Consider the following 7,873-nt stretch of genomic DNA (forward strand, 5'->3'; position numbering starts at 1 on the left):
CGGCCCCTGAGAATACCACATCAAGGTGACAGGATTCGAACCTATGCCTCTCTAAAACTTCTTCATCGGTTATTTCGGCGCATCTTCCTTAAAAGAATTGTGACAACAGATGACCTATTTGACTCAAAAGTTCCTAGCGGTCAGGGAAGCGATTTCATTTGTGTTATCCACCAAGTACATTATCAAGGATCGCTCTATACACGGCTGAGAGATGACCGTATTGTTGCACATCCTGAATAAAGTACCGTAGGCAAGCAAAGCTTTTGAAAATGAAAGCGTGTAGAACTCAGATCCATTTTCTCTTCGATTCGTAAACTTCAGATCTGATCTTCCTTTCATTTTCGGGTGACTGCGAGAGAATTTAGGCTTGGAGTGCATCCGATTCGGTCAACAATAAGGTACAATGCGGGTTGATTAAATGGGCTTGAAGTTCCATTATCGTTAGGTCGAAGATCTCTACTAGGTTTAGTGCACTTTGGTAGTTGCGAATGTTGTCGTAATCGAATGTCTTTCTCATTCGACATTCTCTCTTACCAAGCACTCATACTCGCCAGGGTTGAGGAGACAGTTCGTGAGCTAATTGGGTTTCGAGATTGCGTATACGCGAAAAGAGCTCGCTTTCGACTTTGTCCTCGGCGTTTTGTGCCCAGTTCTAGTTCAGGAAAGGGTCTAATCTCTTTCATTGGAGCACATTGATGCCGAAGGAGTCTTCGGAACCGATGGAGAGGCTATGATGACTTCAGGCTATTTAAATAGCATGACCGATACCACAAAGAAAGGGTATCTAAATCACACTAGTGGAATAGCTTTTTCATAATAATTATCTCGATATATGATACCAAAAACCTGCCTGATGACTGTTAAGGTAAGGGGTTTCAAAAGACAACAGAATGACAATTCTACGTGTGATAGAAAAGGAGATCTTCTTTTTTTTTTTCAGTGTGCACGGTTTGCCTGCCTTCCTGACCACGGATAGGCTATAGGGCTTTGCACTTCGGCCCCTGAGAATACCACAACAATGTGACAGGATTCGAACCTATGGCTCTTTGAAACTTCTTCATCGGTTATTTTGGCGCATCTTTCTTAAAAGGATCGTGATGACAGATGACCTATGTGACGACAGTGGACAACATGCCTGCCTTCCTACCCACGGATAGACTACTGGGCTTTGCAATTTGGCCCCTGAGAATACCACATCAAGGTGACAGGATTCGAACCTATGCCTCTCTAAAACTTCTTCATCGGTTATTTCGGCGCATCTTCCTTAAAAGGATTGTGACAACAGATGACCTATTTGACTGAAAAGTTCCTAGAAATAATACAGTTCTAGGATTGTGACAAGACAAGAATGAACTCCTAAGATGGGCGGTCAAGGAAGCGATTTCATTTGTGTTATCTGCTAAGTAAATGATCAAGGAATTCTCTATACACGGCTGAGAGATGACCATATTGTTGCACATCCTGAATAAAGTACCGTAGGCAAGCAAAGCTTTTGAAAATGAAAGCGTGTAGGACTCAGATCCATTTTCTCTTCGATTCGTAAACTGCGGATCTGATCGTCCTTCATTTTCGGGTGACTGAGAGAGAATTTAGGCTTGGAGTGCATCCGATTCGGTCAACAATAAGGTACAAAGCGGGTTGATTAAATGGGCTTGAAGTTCCATTATCGTTAGGTTGAAGATCTCTACTAGGTTTAGTGCACTTTGGTAGTTGTGAATGTTGTCGTAATCGAATTTCTTTCTCATTCGACATTCTCTCTTACCAAGCACTCATACTCGCCAGGGTTGAGGAGACAGTTCGTGAGCTAATTGGGTTTCGAGATTGCGTATACGCGAAAAGAGCTCGCTTTCGCCTTTCTCCTCGGCGTTTTGTGCCCAGTTCTAGTTCTGGAAAGGGTCTAATCTCTTTCATTGGAGCACATTGATGCCGAAGGAGTCTTTGGAACCGATGGAGAGGCTATGATGACTTCAGGCTATTCAAATAGCATGACTGATACCACAAAGAAAGGGTATCTAAATCACACTAGTGGAATAGCTTTTTCATAATAATTATCTCGATATATGATACCAAAAACCTGCCTGATGACTGATAAGGTAAGGGGTTTCAAAAGACAAAAAAATGACAATTCTACGTGTGATAGAAAAGGAGATCTTCTTTTTTATTTTTTTCAGTATGTGCGGTTCGCCTGCCTTCCTGACCACGGATAGGCTATGGGGCTTTGCACTTCGGCCCCTGAGAATACCACATCAAGGTGACCGGATTCGAACTATGGCTCTCTCAAACTTCTTCATCGGTTATTTGGGCGCATCTTTCTTAAAAGGATTGTGACGACAGATGACCTATGTGACGACGGTGGACAACATGCCTGCCTTTCTAACCACGGATAGGCTATTGGGGTTTACACTTCGGCCCCTGAGAATACCACATCAAGGTGACAGGAATCGAACCTATGCCTCTCTGAAACTTCTTCATCGGTTATTTCGGCGCATCTTCCTTAAAAGGATTGTGACAGCAGATGACCTATTTGACTTAAAAGTTCATAGAAAGAATACAGTTCTAGGATTGTGACAACAAATGACCTATTTGACGGAAAAGTTTATAGAAAGAATACAGTTCTAGGTTTGTGACAACAGATGACCTATTTGACTGAAAAGTTCCTAAAAAGAATACAAGAAGAATTAGGATTGTGACAATAGATGACCTATTTGACTGAAAAGTTCCTAGAAAGAAAATAAGAACAATTAGGATTGTGACAACAGATGATCTATTTGACTGAAAAGTTCCTAGAAAGAATACAAGAACAATTTCTGTAAGTGACAACAGACGATCTAAGACGATCTATTTGACTGAAAAGTTCCTAGAAAGAATACAAGAACAATTTCTGTAAGTGACAACAGACGATCTATTTGACTGAAAAGTTCCTAGAAAGAATACAAGAACAATTTGTGTAATGGTCTTTTTGAAGTCCGGCTCAAGACGATCATTCTCCCAAGAATATGTTTCATTCTCATTCTCTATTCTCATCTTCTTGGTTCAATGTTTAAAAACCACATTTTAAATCATATTATCTTGCATAATTCATTTTGATATAATATTGTTGGAGGCATTTTGAGAATCGAACTTGAGACCTCTCACACCCAAAATGATAATCATACCACTTAGACCAAATGCCTTTGCAGTAGAAGTATAATTCTTAGTTGCTAGTATATATATTTTCCGTGCCTTAATATATAAAATTTATATAAGTTGAAGTTGTGCATTACTTTGGGTTAGACCCTATTGATAACTAAACTACATTCCAAGAATCGAACTCAAGACCTCTTGCACCCAAAGCAAGAATCATACCAGTAGACCAAATGCCTTATTATGGATTATATATTAAGTGGTTTATGGAATGAATTATCATTAATTCATTTATTTTCTTTGTTAATCAATTATTATATCTTTTAGACCGCTGTTAAATTATTTATATAGGGTTTGCAATAATTCCATTTAAGACATATATCGATACACTATATATATCGTGGACTACAAAAGTAAATGACATTGGCTTTCTCTAAGGCTCGTCTTTTTAGAAGTGAACATATAGGCATTCTGAGAATTGAACTCAGGACCTCTCGCACCCTAAGCGAGAATCAAACCACTAGACCAAATGCCTTGTAGTGGATCTACCTTTTATGCGCCTCAATATTTGAAATTTATCCACATGTTTTTGTTTCAATTCTAGAAATAGAAATAATATCCATAGAAATACATAATTTTACAATGCAAATAAGAAAAACTCGTGATCAAGTTTTAGATAAAAGTAGCAAACATGTTGATAGATATAAAAATAAATTCAAGTTCTTTCTCTGGCCTAATTATCAATTGGAAGATTTAGCTGATATGAATTGTTATTGGTTTGATACCAATAATAACAGTCATTTGAGTATGCTAAGGATCCATATGTGTCCATGAAAATTAGTTAATGCTATATTTTCCTTATATTGGCCATAATATCTCTCAACCAAATGCATTAGTTGAAAATGTACTTAATTTTTCTTTTGTCCTTTTGTTTTTTAGAATAGTCTTATGTCTCCATTCCATTTAAAAATTGATATTTTGTTTGGTAATTTTAAACTCATTATTTTTGTTTGTTCATTCCACCTAATTTGTAAAAGAAAAATTATACCACTAGACCAAATGCCCTTACAGTGGATCTATCATTTTTAGTTTCCCGTGTGTATATGTTTTCCGCACCTCAATATATGAAATTTATCCGACCTCAGCATATGAAATTTATCCACATATTTTTGTGCTTTAGAACCTGCTATTATTGTCATGTTAACTTCACATGGTCTATCACACAGTTGAAGCAGCATTGCCACTAGAGCCCATGCATCCCTTTGGGATAGATATGTTAAAAATTAGGCCCATTTGATAACTATTTTATTTTTTTGTTTTATTTCAAAATTATGTGTTTTATCCTTTTATAAAAAAAAAAGAAATGAAAACATTTGAATTTTAAGCAAAATTTCACACCCAATTAAGTTTTTGAAAAATATTTTTATTTATTTATTTTTTCTTTATTTTAGTTTTCCAAACATAGATTGATATGGAGTGGCTAGTTTTCAAAACTACTTCTTTGCTACAATTGAACAATATTTATATTCTAAAATGGGATTCACTTCCTTTAAGTTTATGTAGTTTCTTTTTATTACTATGTTTACTTCTATCTCATGTTACTCCATTTGTGTTTACTTCGTTTTATACAAAAGTTCACCGTAATTAATAAATCCATGTGCTTAATACATTCCCTACAAGAATAAATTTGTTTGTATCAGGATAAATTACAATGAATACGGAGAAAAGAAATCCCAAAAATAAGTAGAAGGTTGAGAATTTCACTCAACCACACAATGTCAAAGCGTGACTGCATGGCTCACACGCGATGCTCGGATTTCGAAGGGGAACTTCTCAACTTGAGAGATCAATTTCATTCCTCACAAATCTCATTTTTACATAATAATTTGTGGGTATTTATAGTCTCTCACAAAAAAAAGTTAGTGGCTGGGATTTAATCTCGATCCCCTTAAATCTAAAAAAAAAAAAAGTCAATTTGACAATTCTACCGTTACAAACTTTATGAAATTAAAAATAAATAAAGTTTTCTAATAACTCATGTAATGATGCTTGCAACTTCATTTGCTCCTTCAACTGTGTAAATATTCACTTCTGAAGCTCCAAATGGTCATTTCTCAATCTAATAAGCTTGTAACACATGAAATAATAGTTGAACCGAGCCTATCCAATTTTGTAGATGAAGAATGAATGCTTGTTGAATCTTCTTGGCCTTGGATCGTGTAATGGGTCCAGTTGGAACATTTGGAACACCGTGATCCTTATCATCTTCCCCCTCTTCAAAAGGATTCGTCCTCGAATCAAAAAATCATCACCTACATCAAAAGGACTCAAGTCAGCAACATTGAAAGTAGAATGTGCTGAAAATTCTCGTGGAAGATCATTTTACATGCATTGTTATTAATTCTTTCAAGGACTTGATAAGGGTCATTCCCTCTTGGATGTAACTTTGTCTTCCTTTGAGATGGGAATCACTCCTTGCGAAAATGTATCCAAACCCAGTTACTGGTTTGAAAAATGATTTCATTCCGTCCTTTGTTAATTCTTGAAGCAACATTGAAATTTTGTTTCTCAATTGTCTCCTTCCCCTCTTTATGCAATGTTTTGATCCCATTTGCCTTACTTGTGGCTGCTTTACTCACAAAAATAGTAGAATGAATAGAAAGAAAATCAAGACGCGTAAGTGGATTAAATCCGTAAGCAACTTCAAAAAGAGAACAATTAGTAGCAAACATTCGTCCCAAGACTTAATATTCTTACAAATAAATAGCCCTAAGCAATGCAACTAGTGTTCTATTGACCACCTCAGTTTGCTCATTAATCTGAAGATGACGTGTAGTTAAAAACAATAATTTGTTACCCAATTTATGACTTAATATTCTTATAAATAATAGCCCTAGTGTATACTTCCGTAGTACGGATACATGAAAGATATTATGTACTGCAGACAAGTTTGGGCATTGCCCAATTCTATAGGCCACAGATCCAATTCTTTCTAATATCTCAAAGGGACAGATAAACTTAGGGCTTAGCTTCCCCTTTTTACCCTACCTGAGCACCCTTCTCATGGGGTGCTACCTTTAGGAATATATGATCCCCTACCAACAATTCCATGTCCTTGCACCTTAGGTCTTCATAGCTTTTCTCTCGGCTTTGTGCGGTTTGTATCCTAGCTTTAATCTTCTGGACTGCGGTGTTGGTAATTTGCACTAGCTTTGGCCCAATAGTTGTCATTTGCCCCCCTTCTTCCGAAAAGATAGGGGATCGAAATCTTCGTCCATAAAGAACCTCGTATGTGGCCATTTGTATGGTGTCTTGGCAAGTATTATTATAAGCGAATTTCATAAGGGATAGGTACTTATCCGAGCTTCCTGCAAAATCCATCACATATACCCTCAATATGTCTTCCAATATTTGCTTGAGCATTTCTGTTTGACCATCTGTTTATGGGTGGAATGTCATACTATAACTGTGTACCCAATGCCTTTTGTTGAATTTTCGAGAAGCGAGATTTAAATCTAGCATCTCGGTCTAATACTATTGCCTTTTGTTAAATTTCCAAAAGTATACCCAGTACCTTTACTGATGAATATTCATTTTTAATGTTAGCAATAGTAGCTCAGTTGGGAGATTGTTAGACTGAAGATTTGAAGGTCACATGTGTTTTATCCACGCTCAAAGCACCTAATACAAGTTTATTACCTGACTATACAATCTAAAAACATAACTTGCTTATTCAATCTAAAATTAGTGATTATTTCTTTTTTCAACATAATGTATTAGCGAAAATACCTTTACTTATCAATTTTTATTTTTAATATTAGCAGGGATAGCTCTGTTGGGAGAGCATCAGACTGAAGATTTGAAGGTCACGTTTTGATCTCCACGTTCACCGCACCTGATTCTAGTTGCATAACCCGACTATTCAATCTAAAATTAGTCATTGTTCCTTTCTGAAATCTCAATGAATTATCGAAAATACCTAACGTGTTATAGTTCACCGCACCTTATACAAGTTGGATAACTTGAATATCTTATTAAAAATTAGTGATTATTTCTATTTAAAATTTCAATGAAGTAGCGAAAATACCTTTACTGATGAATTTTCATTTTTAGCATTAGTGTGGATAGTTTAGTTGAGAGAGCGTTAGATTGAAGATTTGAAGGTCTCGTGTTCGATCCACGTGAACCATGGATGCACAATTTGACTATTCGATTTAAAATTAGTGATCATTTCTTTCTAAAATTTCAATTAATTAGCCGAAATACCTTTACTTAAAAACTTTCATTTTTAATGTTAGCGGGGATAGCTCAGTTTGGTGAGCGTCAGATTTAAGATTTGAAGGTCATGTGTTCGATCTCCACGTACACCGCACCTGTTTCTATTTGCATAACCTGACTAAAAATTAGTCATTATTTCTTTTTAATATCTCAATGAATCGGCGAAAATATATTTACTGATGAATTTTCATTTCTAACGATTGCGGGGATAGATCAGTTGGGAGAGCGTCAGACCGAAGATCTGAAGGTCACGTGTTCGATCCACGTTCACTGCACTTGGTTCACATTTGCATAATTTGACTATTCTTTTCAAAATTAGTGATTATAACTGGCATAGGTTGACTAAGTTGATTATTCATTTTTTTATTTTATTTGGGATGGCTTAGTTGGGAGAGCATTAGATTGAATATTGGAAGGTCTTGTGTTCGATTTGCATTCATTGCACCTTATGGTTTAGTCGATTATTATTTCT

At 36.2% G+C, this 7,873-nt stretch overlaps 2 non-coding genes across 2 annotated transcripts; one reads left to right on the plus strand and one right to left on the minus strand.

Moving 5' to 3' along the window:
• Positions 1-3,586: 3,586 nt before the first annotated feature.
• TRNAP-AGG lies at positions 3,587-3,658 on the minus strand. Its single transcript has one exon. It is a non-coding gene; the product is annotated as a tRNA-Pro (tRNA).
• Positions 3,659-7,603: 3,945 nt separating this feature from the next.
• TRNAF-GAA lies at positions 7,604-7,676 on the plus strand. Its single transcript has one exon. It is a non-coding gene; the product is annotated as a tRNA-Phe (tRNA).
• Positions 7,677-7,873: the final 197 nt, after the last annotated feature.

The sequence above is a fragment of the Cucurbita moschata genome, unplaced genomic scaffold (assembly GCF_002738365.1).
Source record: "Cucurbita moschata cultivar Rifu unplaced genomic scaffold, Cmos_1.0 Cmo_Scf00451, whole genome shotgun sequence".
Taxonomy (NCBI): Eukaryota; Viridiplantae; Streptophyta; class Magnoliopsida; order Cucurbitales; family Cucurbitaceae; genus Cucurbita; species Cucurbita moschata.